Raw genomic sequence first — 14,907 nt, forward strand, 5'->3', positions numbered from 1 at the left:
GTACAAACCGACCCGGTTTATGCCTCACACCGCTTGCGTTTCATAATGTTTTCGGACCCATCGACCCGGTTCTCCATTGTGCTGTCTTTCCTGACGCACAATGTAAACATTTCCGACCCGACGACGATTTCGAGTTAGGTTTCGGATCCTCTCTTTTCTTACCCATGGGTTTGGATTGAGATGGAGGACCCGAGTGGACCAGTTGCACGATGCGGTCTCTAGATATTTGGATTGGGCCTTTTGTGGGAGCGGAGCCCGTGTTGGAAAATCGGATCAATGGAGCTCCGGAGTAACGAGCCGGATCGGGTTGAAGAGGAGGAAGATTTGGGTGTGGGTAAACTAAATCGATCTTGCTGTAAAACCAAGGGGAAAAAACAAATTTGAGAATAAAATATATTAGACGTCTCTAAACTATGATCGAATTGTTGCTTTTGCTATTAGATTTTTAAAAGTTATAAAATAACCATTAAATTTATTGAACTGTTATAAAATAAACATCGTGGCATTACGAAATAGTCATTAAATTATTAAAGAAATAAAATAATCATTGGAATTTGTCAAACTATACAAAAATCATTAAATTTATCAAACTTTATTATTATTATATATTCACGGTGACCATTTTATAACATAGTGATAAATTTAATAACTATTTTATAATTCTTGAAAAATCATGATCAACAAATCATTATCATAGTTTAGGGACCTCTAGTGTACTTTACCAAACGTGAGAATACAATTCCGGAAAAGATTATTCCCTTGGTAATGATATTTTCCAACATAATTCGAACAAATCTAAAAATAAATAAATATTGTTCTTTCAAGCTCAGTTCATTTACGGTCTTATGAACTAGCAATGTTACACCTTGAAATAATTACATATGTACTGTAAATGTTAAAATGTTACAGTCTTTTTTTTTAATTATGCAGGGTAATCATAAAGAACATGTAGCCATGGATGAAATTAGAAATGAAGACTTGTTTATGCAATTGATGCCCTGTTTTGACAAATGAGCAAGAAAAAACAATCGCGATGAACTTCAAATAATAGAAAGAAGTTGTGCAGAGTGAAGAAAATACAACTCTAGAACACTCACCATGCTTGCCTGCATCGGACAGCTTCTCGACGAACGGCTCTCTTCGGATCATCAAGAGCCTTTATTGCTGCTCCTAGTACCTGATAAAACAACAAAGATATGAATTTAAATGCAAATACAAAAAGAAGAGGGAAAATGCAATGAGCATTTGAATGCATAAATAGTTTCGACTCTCGATTATAAGTTCATCGATGTTATCCAGGACTAAGAACTATCATTTTCCTGGCCTTGGTATATCCTAAAGATGCATTATATATTGCAGCCAAAAAGGTAGTAAAATTCCAGAAAGAAAACCGTCAAGTTAATAGTCGACTTACCTGCGTTCTCATTGGATAAATCCTTGTATGGGGTAGGCTAGAGATGGCAACAAGACACCGCAGGGCTGTCTCACGAACAAGCTTAAGGTTCCGAGAAAGAAAAAAAGAAAACGATTTCAAAACCGACAAAATATATTGGTATGGATTAAACGGAAACGAAATCACAATTTCAAGGTAGATGAATAGCATATATACAATAGATTTTCAATATCGATAGTCCACTTATTTTCTTCTCATTCTGATAGTTATTCACAGAATAACAATGTGTACTATCAAGCACAAGATCAATAAATATAAAAGCATATGCATTTCCTTGAAAGATTTCTATTACCGTCATATGAGGGTATTGATTAGATCAATGAGACAATTGACGATCGTATGTGCGCTGTCTAAACAGCTTCTCGACCTGCATGCACACAATATTTAGAACATTACTAGGATACTCGAGTATATACTTGCTCTATAAGTAAAATAGTAATCTAATAGTTATATGCTGCCAAGCTTTATGAAACACCTAACAAGTAACAAAAAGATATTACTTTTTGCAAGCATTCAAGCGTTTTACAAATATTGACCAATGAACTACAACCACCTGAAAAAAGATTACTTATTTGCCACTTCAGGTTTTTGACAGGCATTCGGGTTGGGAAATATCTTTACTTCTTTAGCTTCTATCTTTTCACAATATACGAATCCTTTTGAGTAAATATAAAAAGTGCATTTATCGACGAAAAGATCTAAAACAATTACAACAGTACAGTTAGGCTCACCATTTTTGTCCATCAATATTCCAGAAAGACCAACAGGAGACCATAAGTAACATCTTTATCCGCAACACATTGCTTAATGCAGATAAACCATCCAATAGCATTGGAATGATCTACGTAAATAAATTTTGATTAGTGTAGTAATTAACAGCTTTCTCAAAGAGTTTAATATCTGAGACAAGCTTAATCTTTTAATAGTGAATTTCATTACTAACCTTCTTGGTGTCGCTTAAGACAACAATTAGTGGAGTGCCTCTCTAATATGTGCAGAAGCCCGGAACAGAAACTGCCTGAAATCACATTGCAGGTTGAGAAATCAATCCAAATATTTAAACATTTAAGAAGATTGAAATGCATGCATATGTGGTTATGATTGACAAAGAAGCAAATAAATGAAATTTAAGCTGTATCACTGCTGGATCTGTCGTCAAGATGTTGAGAAAGAATGAAAATCAATAACAATCTAATTCAGCATCATAATTGTTATTAGTGGTACTACATGGACAAATTGAAGATGAGTACAATATACACACAACAAAATAAACATACAAAATATTAATGAAGAAAATCATTTTACCGTGAGTGGGGTTCCAATTTCATAACTAGTGATTGGAAAATGGGCATTATTGTTAAGAAAAAACGTTGCTTATAGAGAGGACGTAGTACTGCATTGTATTCCCGATTCAAACACTGTTCAGAGTCACCCATAAGGATCTGAAATGCATCTGCTGCACTTTTCATCAAGAATGATGTAAATCAAGCTCATAATTGTTTTCGGAGACTCCCTTTTCCTGATTAAAGATATCTGCTCTTCCACTTGACTGTAAGCACTGTAGAAAGATCATAGTCATGTCCTTGACTTTTCATGGCCCTGCATAAGCAAACCTTTTCCGATCCATGCAAGTCCCGTAATGGCATGAATTTGAAGGGAGGTCAAATCTCCAGTGCCATTACATAAATAATTTAAACTTATGCCATGAACACCGACCACTTTAGCTTGAATATTAGAGGAACTATTCTTGTGGAAAATCCATAAACTTGAGCTAAGAATCATATCTATTGCTTCTTCCAAGGTACAATCACTTGAAGATTGTCCTCCAGTGGATTTTGGATCCAATTTGTTAACCATAGAACCCAATGCTTGGGCTGCTGCAACATTACCCTTGAGCAGGGCTGTCATGAACAGAGAAACTATCGCTCTCGTATTCGGAATGTGGGTTTGAGGATGAACTGCTATAATCACTGCAGCAAAAAGTGAAAGAACCCATTCATCTCTACTGGAACTACTATCTACATCTTGAGCAATTTGAAACCTTTCTTGCTGGATAGCTCCTCCAATGGAAAAGAAATGCTTGATAAAAGTATATTGTAACTCTTCTGCACAATTATGCTTTGCTTTTCCTCTGAATAACTTGCAACAGCAAGTTTCATTGCTTTTACATAGCATCAAGAACTCCCTTTAGGAAAAAAAAGATTAGAGCCATATAATCCCAAAGGACTGATGCGAAGCTCTAATATGCACTAAAAAAAGGCTTACTCTTTTGTTGGTTTGACTAGCATTGAAGACCATGCTACTCTCAATTTGGTTCCAAATATTAATAGCAAATTGCAATAGAACTTCATCAAAACCTTTTGCACAACATATCCTGCATCATGCCAATGATTATATTGTACCCCAAAAAAAAAGAGAGAATGGAGGGTGAGGGACAAGAAAGAAACCATTTTCCAACCTCCAAACCCCAAATAAAATAGATAAATGAGCAAGAACTTGAGGTAGAGTTATATACCATGGAATCACATTATCAGAATAGCATGTCAAAAGGTGAGTTACAATTTCTGCTGAATTCGTACTTCCATGGACCTAAGCAAACAGAAGGCAACACTGAGTTATAATATACAATCATATTTACATGGTTAGAGAAAAATACGAAAGGTTAAAAAAAATCACATAGAAAAACAATCAGGGAAGGCTTAGCATGTTTCAGTAAAGTTGTATCATGTTAAGCACCGTGAAAAGTCATAAACCATCTATAAAAAAATTGAAGATGATGAACCATCATCTACCAAAATCAGGATATTTGTTTTGGCCACACATACATAAACCTCATATAAATTGGAATATATAGCTTCTTCCAACCCTTGAATAACTTTCATCATAAACTTCGCCCACTTGTGCCAATGTTTGAGAGTGCTTCCAGTATGAGCGGAAATGATATGCTAATATCACCCACAACAGCTAACGAAACAACTTTTTCAACAACAATGTCCATATAGCTTGATTCCTTTTCTAAGTCATGGTATCTTTCAATAAATGAGCCAATGTGCACCAGGGCTTTCAGTGCCAGTTTCCATAATAATGACTTGCCATGGTCCACATTGACAATTGACACAAATGTCACCAAGATCTTCTCAAACACAGCTTTCGATATCAGCAATAACCTCCAGGGAAGGTTGCCAAAATAAGCAAAGCCTTTACTGCATGTTAAACCGAAACAAAAACAAGACAAAATAAATCAATGATTTTGGTCTTGGTTTTACAGTCGATTGTTGCAAAACAAAACAAAATGGAAAGGAAGCTGAAAGGTGGGTCTGAACCATAAAATTTTACACAGCCAATAATTGCAAAACATTATGGATAGTACAAATTAAATCATATGCTAAAATTTATAAAATTCTTCTAGGCTAAATATGTGTGGGTCAGAGTAATTTAAGAGGACAAAACCATGTTCAGTAAAACCAACCTTTAGCATTTGAAATATATGATAAATTGCTTGATCACAAACCCTAGTCAGTGGTTTACTAAAACCACGAGCAAAAAGATTGACAGCATCGAGAAAATGCAATATGAACAAATTACACCAGAGGCACCACAAATAGGTATGTAAGCCTGTCGTTAAAACTGAAGATAAGCACAGAAATCATATCTATATCATTGTAAGACCAAAGAATTCACCTCGAAAGCACATATCAGCGTCATGAGTATCTTCGCTACTGCGAATGAAGGCAGAACAGAAGAACATAGTAAGTGAAGGAGAAAAGTTTTGAAGCAAATACTTCCATTTTTCTTTTGTATGAGAAGGTGCTGCTAGGATTGTTTCAGAACTAGCAATCAAATCTCTGCATGCTGAAAGGAGCTCAATGCTAAGATAGAGAGCTCCATGATTATATATTTTGGAAATCAAAGTACTCTCGCCAGAATCTGGTTGTCCAGATGAGTTTCTAGAAGAAAGACCCAGAATATCCATCAATCTAACGAAGAAGCATTCAAAAACTCTATTGCATGACACTTGTGAAGCCTTAGCTGTAGTAGAAAGGATACGACCAACTGCATGTAGTCTCTGCTTGCTCTCTGAAGGAATTTCATGGTAATTCTCATAACTAGATATCGCGTCGAAGATCATGTTTATGTCTTCATCACCAACAATTAAATCCAAACACAATTTTGTATTTTGCACAATAAGCTTCAGTAAAAGACTTAGAGCCTCCGCTGCAATTTCATTTTTAGGAAGATCTAGAGCTTCAAGGGATTCTGGAGTAAAAGGTAAATCACTGTCAGGTGAAGTAAATATTACTTCTTTTAATGAAGACCAGATCGCTTCAACATGTTTTGCCATTCTGTCTACTCCATACTTCACTGTGCAATCATTAAGATACCTCAAAGAATCAAGCTGCAAACAAGCACTTAACGTTCAACAGATTTGACATTTAAAGAGACACTCCAATAGCCATAAATGAAGATTACGATCCTCGAATTAGTTTCAAACAGAAAAAATATTTCATTTGCACTGACCTTTGTTGATGGAAGTGAAGAAGAAAGCTTCTCAAGTAGAAATGGAATGGCATACGGCTCAAAAAGAGTTGTGGATGAAAATGCTAGCTACAATGATTAAAAAAATCAACAAGTAGACCAGACATATAACACAAATTAAAATACTCATTTTATAAGAAAAGAAATAAGGTCATACAAAGCTGACTTTAGCAAACTTAAGGATTCAAATTACTTTTTAGTTGACTACTCTACGACATGATAAACAAGATATTAACACAATATAAAAAGTGAACTTTTACAAAAATTTTAGGTGACCAACCATCTTATAGTACGACTAATGATGAAACTATCCTTTACGCTGTTGGGTACAAGTAATACAACTTAAACTACACAAAATATCAAAGAATGCCTCTATATTAAAAATGGTGATATCCAAAATTCTAAAACATGTTTCAATCATATGATTGTGTTTCCATACATTCTTTTTCTACTATTTACATGGGGTTATATGTATTAAATAAATAAAAGAAGTAAATTGTATTTTCATTTTTCACTACAGGAATTAGAAAATTAGAACAAAGAAAATGTGCGTATAGAAGAAATCCATTGTGATAATAGTAAAAAAAATAGAGAGAGGAGCCTTAGGTACACCATTTTTCAGGCTCCTCCTTTCTGTTCTGATAAATTTACATTTCATGGACTGATCAAAAGGTTGCTCCAAAAAGAAGTATTAAGGAGAAGAAAATCTAAGCTTGCCGACATTTTAGAATCAGCAAAAACGAAAATTAGCAGAAAAGGAAAATATAAACAGCAGAGGTAAGTAATGTATATCAGGTAAACCAAAGTGAATATAGCAATGCATCTTTTCTCAGACAATAGTAATCAACCATCAACTACTAAAAGACAGAATTTTGGTAGAGTTTTGTTCTACTGGAATTCAAAAGTGCAAAACAGAATTCTTAATAATGGTAGTCCTATTTTGGACAAGAAATTAAATGCATAACCTTTAAAAGAGATAGAAGTTCCAGCAGAAGAATCACATACCATCAATGCTCTTGCGAGATCATCCCTTTTAATATTCACATCTTCACCTTTTGGCTGGAGAACACAAGAACCAAACATCATAAACCAAAGCCTCTTATCAGTACATATTCTAACATATTTCATACACACAGTATTTTACTTTCAGCACTAATCCATGAGCTTATAGTTGCTTCTTTTTAAAATTCTATTCCAACGTAAAATAAAGGCTAATTTAACTTTCAAAAGAACTGCTCGTATTTAAGTTAACTGACTAGCACATAGGGCAATAACTGAACTCCAGCTTTCATAGGGCTTGAAAATAAGAACAGCAGAGATAAAAGTCATGTATTCATTTAAAAATTAGGAGAAAAAAAAACAGGAACAAACATCAAGACATGAACCTTTTCTTAAATAAGGATCATTAGATTTAGGCATTAACTTTGTCCAGCATTATTTAAATCTAACATAATGTATCTCTCAGGGTAAACAGAAGAGAAATAGCACGCTAGCTAATTATCTTTAATAAGTTGATAACAAATATGGCAACCATTCCAGATATTTGGTTCAAAGGTCCTTGAAGGAAATTCCACGTGTCACTCATAAGTTATCAAGACAATTTGTATTGACAGTTTAAATTCATCAGATATATAATGCAGAATTCCACACTCATTTGAATTGTACAGACAGCTTAATAATATAGCAGAGGAGATACGCACGCGTAAAGCTTACATGTGTAAAATGGATGGGAAAGTAACAGCTCAAAATCTCGAAGAGTTCACGAGTAAAACCATCAAGGGGATCAGATGGATCAGGGAACAGTCGGGATAAACCTCAATAATGTGAAATGCTAACATCAAACAGTGGGGATCTTTTTCTCCGTCAACAGATTCACAGATTCCATACATAAGAGTATCACCCTGGACCATAAATGAGCAATCAAATATCATCAACATGGGAAAAAATTGAGATGTTGCCAAACTTTTAGGAAACTGAAATTCTATATGTTCTCATTCTCCAATCCCCCATTCCTTGTGCAAAGCATCAAAACTGTGTTATATTACCATGCTCTTTCTTTGCATGAATCACATATTTAACATAGTCCCATTAATCCAATCATAAAACTTCCTCTGACATTAATAAACTTAAAGAACCCAATCTATAATAACGAGCATAAACACCTTTATACCAAAGGAATATAGCTCCATGTCTCTATCAAGGTGTTTTAAACAGACCAACCACAACTGACTTTTGGTAATATACAATAGCCTAGACATTAAGAAACATAGCCCTCGTCCACTTATTTTATTTTCTGGTTAGTCTTAACAGAAATATATTGAATGTGTTCCAAACTTTATTCGAGCATAGTACAACCTACGAGATTGCATCAATCGCTTCCTTTATTCTTCATTAAATTCATCACATTATACAACTTTAACATGCAAAAATAATACATAAAAGAACATTAGAATATCAGCCCAATAAAGAATACACTGAAGATACAAGCTCTGAAAACATACAAGTGAAGCAACAGCTTTGGGGTAGCGTTCTAGCAGGCATTCCATAAGTTCAAAGCAAAGCTGCAACAAGATTCATTTAAAAGATAAAGTGAAATTGCTAAAACTAATAAATATATATATATATATATATATATATATATAATCTAGCAAATAATGGTTTCCTGGAAAGCTCTCAAATAAAATTACGTGTATGGTCATTTTTATAGGAATATCATATTCTTTACCTTCCTTTCATACTGCCTAGAGACTGTACTTGTAGGTTCTCTAAATAGGATTCTGCAACTGCTTTTGCATCACTTTCACTGACCATCACCACGGCTTTTCCTTCTCATCAGGGCCAAAGCCAACAAGCGCTCCCCGTAAAGCTCTCCAGTCTGCCTGATGTGGTAACATCATCATCTATCTAATTCTAAACTAAGAATGTAATACATAACATAGTGATAATGAACAGAAAAGAGAGCCCAGCTCTAATGGTGTCACTAAATTGTGACTAACTTAAGGAAAAGTAAAGAATGTGTTTCAAATTTACATATGGAGCTTCTATCCAGGTATGGGATGGTTAAAACACAAAGTGCCAACTGCCAAGCACAGATAATGAGATGCAAAAATAAACATGAAAACCTATCGAATAAAGGTAAAATGTAGGTTCAAAATCATGTAAAATGCATCATCAGTTTGTTTAGTTAACCATATGTTCATCGTGAATGCAAGCTCACCAATCTGTCGGTGAAAAATCTGATCAAGCTTTGAATAGTAGCATCATCCAATGGCTTTGATGTAAGGTGCACAAGAACTTCACCAAGAAGAAGATGCCTGAAAAAGTATACCATATAGCAAGATGCTCGATCATCATCTTATATGTGTTTCCAAACAAAATCTAATATAAAATAATGGAACAGAAAAAATAGGTAGCTTACCCACAAGTCTACAAACATCAAGTAATAGATTAAGCTATTTAATGACCATGATATCAAGAAATTCTCCTAAAATCAACATGTCTAAATCCTATTGACAATGATGAGCTGAACTTTAATACCTCTAGCGCGAATAATGTTGTCCACGGTGGTCAAATATCCTCCCATCTCTCTAACCTATCATCTCAATTTAAAAGAAGAAGAATAAGAAGAAAGCAAGCAAGCAATAATTACAAAAAAAACGTGAAGAAGAAAATTAAATATATAATAAAGTGAAGTAAAAGACCCGAGATAAATAAAAATAGCTATTCTTCATGCAGTGCAAATTGTGTTCAACTGAAGCATACCAGTGTTTCTATTGTTAGCTGATTATTCTTCAACAATGTAGCAATGGCCTCCAAACTTGCAGCCTATATGACATATATAAACATAAATTTCCAACATATTAGAAATTATATGGCAGAAAAATAGGAGCTGGAAAAATTAAATTTAACTGAAACAATTAGTTTTTTTTTTTACAAATTATGTTCAGTAAGAGAAATTGCTTTGAAATTAAAGAAATTGAGGTAAAGGAAAGTGAACCTGCTGGCTCGGGGAATGGGACGAATCAACGAACGATTCAATGTATTGACTGAGTAGACCCAGTTCTGCCATTGTTTTTTTTTTTGGGGCCAATTGTAGTACTAGGGTTTTAGAATAAAGAGACGGGAGAGTGACGAGTTCGGGTTTAATGCGTTCAAAGGTTAAACGAAGTTACTTATTCATGGGTAAACTAGGCATTTAGTTCCTAAATTATTTTTATTCCTTTTAGTATTTAAAATTTTATTTTTTGTAAAATCATATCTAATAATTAGATTTATTTTATTTTAATATCTTACTGTTAAAAATTTAAAACTTTTAGCATTTATACTGTCAGTTTTGGTAATTTTTAGTATCTAAACTTTTATTTTTTTTAAAACTTAACGTTGAATTTTGAACGAGATACTAAAATGAAACAAAAACTAAATTTTATGTATGATTTTAAAAAAATAAAAGTTAGGTACTAAAACAGAAAATTTGATATTTTAGGTACTAAATACATAATTTACCCTTTATTTATTTGTTCTTAAAAGGGTTGAATCTACATCTACTCCCCAAATTTATTCGTTTTTCTTATATTATAACCTTGAATAAATTTTCTCGAGGGATCACATTCGACACCTTTAGACCTAAAGCGTCGAATTCATAAGGAATGAGTGATAAACTGTCGACCAAACTCCTTTATATGATGGGTTTATAAATATTTTTTAGGGTGAATAAATATTAGTAACACAAATTTTGTACGTAAGTGAGTATAAATAAATCCTAGAAGCACAATCATTTATAACTGAAGGAAATTCATATTTCAAAGTATACATAATTAATAAGGGTAAATTATGCATTCAGTTTCTAAACTATCAGTTGTGATCTGTCTTAGTACTTAACTTTTAATTTTTCCAAAATCATATCTAACGTTTTTTTTTCATTTTAGTACTCTATTGTTAAAAACTTAATGCGTTTAGTATCTAAACTATCAGTTTTTGACCGTTTTAGTACACAAGCTTTCATTTTTTTTAAAAAAATTAACTTTAAATTTTGAACATATGTATTAAAATAAAACAAAAATTAAACTTTAGGTATAGTTTTGCAATAAATAAATAAAATACTAATACCGGCCAAATTTGATAATTTAGGTATAAATTTAAAATTTAACCACTATGAGCCCATTGTCTCACATGTTATACACCAACATAAATTACTTTTCTTTTGTAGCCCTTAAACTTTGCAATTTTATGGAATGGGACAATGATATGTTTGGTTTGATAATCTATTTCCAACTATTTTGTTCATATTCCAAATTCAATTACCCACGTTTTTTTAATATTTATAGACATTTATGATCCATCGCTATCTTCTTATGTTTTTCTTTAGCAAACAAATCTTCAATGAAGTCATAACTAAGGGCCCGTTTGGATCAAGGATTTTAAGATTCCTTGCAGAAATATTTTTTTCCTCCAAGGATACTCATATTTGGTTGGGTCTTCTTTCCCAAGTGAGAGTAACATTTTTTTTCTCAAGTGTGTTTATTCTGAGAATGTTATTCCCACCCACCCGTTATTCCCGTGTGCTAAGGGTTAAAATACTCTCTTTTATCTTCTTCTCCCATGAGAGCTTATCTCCCTCTGCAAAAAATTCATCGTCTTCTGATAAAATTTCTTACCATTTCCCTTTCTTCTCCTCTCCCATTCTTACAATGTTTTATTTGTTTAATTTTCCAGAAAAATTAGTGTAGTCGATTTAAGTTAACCTCGAGCGATAGTTTTACCATCAGCAATGGCGACATCTATCGCAGCTCGCTTCTCCAGAAAACCCGCGGCCTCGGCCTTCTCTGGCTGCCGTAATGCCGTAGTTTCGTCACGGAGGCTGCCAAAAGGATCTCGGCATCGTCGGATCGAGTGAAGTGGGACTACAGGAGTCAAAGAAAGATAATCCTCTTGGTCAGTGGGTCCCTAAGGTAGCTTTCGATGCTTATGTTGTCCCAACGTTGTTGGCCGGTCAAGTAACCGTCTACGACGGATCCTCCGTGTGGAATGACTGCGTCCTACGTGGCGATCTCAACAAGATCACCGTTGGGTTCTGCTCTAATGTCCAGGAACGCTGCGTCATTCACGCCGCTTGGTCCTCGCCGACCGGTAATCCATTCATTCTCTTCCTACTTATAGATTTCTGAAAATATTGATAAAAGAAATTTTAGGGTTTCTTGGGCTTGTTTATAACCAAAATTTAGCTTGAATTAGATTGGATTTTGGTGTTAAATTACATTGGAACGAGCTCAGGTAGTTAAGGATTTAATTAATTGAGATTTATTATATTATGATATCTTCAATGAAGCTGAAAAATGAGAGAGATTGGTAGGCAGAATATCAATAGCTGTTAGAATTTAGGAGTCTGGTTCTGGGAGCTCTTTCTGTCTGTACACTGCAAACTAAATTTTACTCACTGAAGCACCAAGATTTTGTAGTTCTTTTATGAGTCTTACTGTCAGATGGAGAGCTATTTGTATTTAGGGGTCATTGTGAGCTTTACAGCGGTCAGTAATCTCATTTTCCTTTTGATTCAGCACTTGATATCTACTTGTTGGTCCATTGGATTATATCCTGAAGGATAATTTATTATCTTGGCGTTCAATTCATTGCATTGTCGAAATACTCGTAACTGAAGATCAAGTATAATATGAGAATGAAGGGTAAAAGAAATGTTGATCTATAATTCTGCTTTCGTAGTGCTAAGAATGTATATCGAGGCGGAAAAAGTTTCCCTTCATAGAGACAAGTGAATTGCAACAGTAATCACTCTTAAGCCATAAACATGGTTCTTGTTCCATGTTCTTCATAATGCAGCTTCAGCCTTATAGTTGTAGTTGCAGGTTTAGTTGTTTAGTAGTTTAGGGCCAGCTAAGGTTAATCCTATTTCAATAAAAGGAAGAACATCCTTCACTCTTTAGATTCAATTTGTGGATCCCCTTTCAGACAATAGGGAGCTTTTAAATACATAGTTACATACTGGATAATGTCCTCATGCCTCCTAGAATTACGGCCTGAACAGCAGAAATGCAGTTTTCAGATCCCCAACAATGCTCTAACGTGCTCTCAATAAATGTACAGAAACTAATCACATTTAAAGGGATGTTATTAGTGATATTTCTCTATTTGCACTGATACGATTGTGTGATTTGATTGGATAGTTAGTTATATGGTTCATGGGTGCAAAAGACAAGTAAAATTATTTTAAAGAACTGGATAAATGTTTGTAAGCCAATCTCTAACATAACAACAATCATGTCTTCTGGACTTCTCATTTTCATAATCTATTCCTGTGGATAGATAGAGACACATGAGCTATTGTATCGTCTTCTATTATCTGTCTTTATAGTACACATTAGCAACTATTAAGCTCTAAGTTCTAACCCACCGGTATAGGAATTGGAGATACAATGATATATCTTGCCTTTGTGTGACACTCACAGATTCATAGTCCTTTTCACTGTGTCTTTAAATAATTCCAGGAATCTGATATTTGCAACATGCTTTTGATGTTACATGTCTTCCAGAAAATGCACTATTTTCTTACTGTCAGGAATTGATTCAGTCTTGAATCTTGTTTATTGTCTACTCCGCTTTTGCTACCTACCTTTCTATTGTCTTTTTTTGGTAGAAATAGGAGGCCTAATTAAAACTACATTTTCTATTGTCTCTGTAAAACTACCTTTTCATGTGTCACAACAAAGAAATGGTAAAGAATGTGGGAACTTTGTTCTCTATTTCATAAAGTCATTTGTCGAAAGCATCCCGGAGAACTTTAGCATTAAGGCTACCCTTACTTTGTACATTCTCGTTTAGTTTAAAAAATGTATTTTTTCGATTGTGGATTATAAGTATGATGATGAGGTACAAATTGCTATTTACTTTGCAGATGAAAAAGGACTGGTTCAATGCTGAAGAAGTGGAACGCTTTTGTGAGAGGCTCGATTATCGGGCATGTGATTTTCATTAACTTTAGAAATGACATTTTTTATGAGCCTTTTTATGTGATCGATTAGCTTGATGTGATTGTAGATCAGCATCTATGAACTCTTTGTATGAATCTCGTTTAATTTATGAAGCATATTTTTTCAAATGTGGATTATAAGTACTAATTGCCCATTTTACATTGCTGATAAAAAGAACTGGTTCAATGCTGAAGCAGTGAAACGCTTTTGCGAGAGGCTTGATTCCTCGGCAAGTGATTTACGTTAGTTTTATGTTTACAGTTTTGAGATTATATTTCTTGATGAACCTTTATTTATGTGATTGATTATAGCTTAAATGTGGATGTAGAACAACATATTGATGAAAGAAATTAACGGTCTAGTATGTTCAAAGTTTGGCCTCTGTCGGTTTTTGTATGTTCGGAGAGAAATTACAGGTTGGGAAACATGAATTATTAGGTTGCTTGCTTTTCGTAATCAAGAGTTAAGTACAAATCAAGAGAAATATTAGCAAAGATAATGATGAATGACGATGAAATATAAAATTATAGACAATATGATTTTTAGTGTTATATTTTCTTACTTATTTGAATTAAGTTTTTGTAATAGAAATTCATGAGAAAAATAGTAATGATAAGTATGCAAAATTAAGTATAATATAAAAGATAAATAAATAAATTATTGTATATAGAAGATATAATAAATATTATATCTTAGATAACAAAAATAATTTACATATTTTATTATTATGAATATCTATGAGAATTTTCACAATGTAAAATTAGTTAAATGTTGATGTAAAATGTTAAATATTTTTACATTAATTATTTAAATTTTAATATTAATTAAAATAATACATAATATATTTAAATACTCAAGTAATATATTATCAACAAATATAATTTTTATAAATAATTTATTTAAATATTTAGAATTTCACTTGTTAAAAACATAGAA

General features: G+C 33.4%; 2 pseudogenes; one reads left to right on the forward strand and one right to left on the reverse strand.

Moving 5' to 3' along the window:
* Positions 1-964: 964 nt before the first annotated feature.
* Positions 965-10,116, reverse strand: LOC120151272 (annotated as a pseudogene).
* A 1,404-nt stretch (positions 10,117-11,520) lies between these two features.
* On the forward strand, positions 11,521-14,011 carry LOC120151237 (annotated as a pseudogene).
* The last annotated feature ends 896 nt before the right edge of the window (positions 14,012-14,907 follow it).

The sequence above is a fragment of the Hibiscus syriacus genome, unplaced genomic scaffold, assembly GCF_006381635.1.
Source record: "Hibiscus syriacus cultivar Baekdansim isolate YM2019G1 unplaced genomic scaffold, ASM638163v2 tig00111036_pilon, whole genome shotgun sequence".
In the NCBI taxonomy this organism is placed as follows: Eukaryota; Viridiplantae; Streptophyta; class Magnoliopsida; order Malvales; family Malvaceae; genus Hibiscus; species Hibiscus syriacus.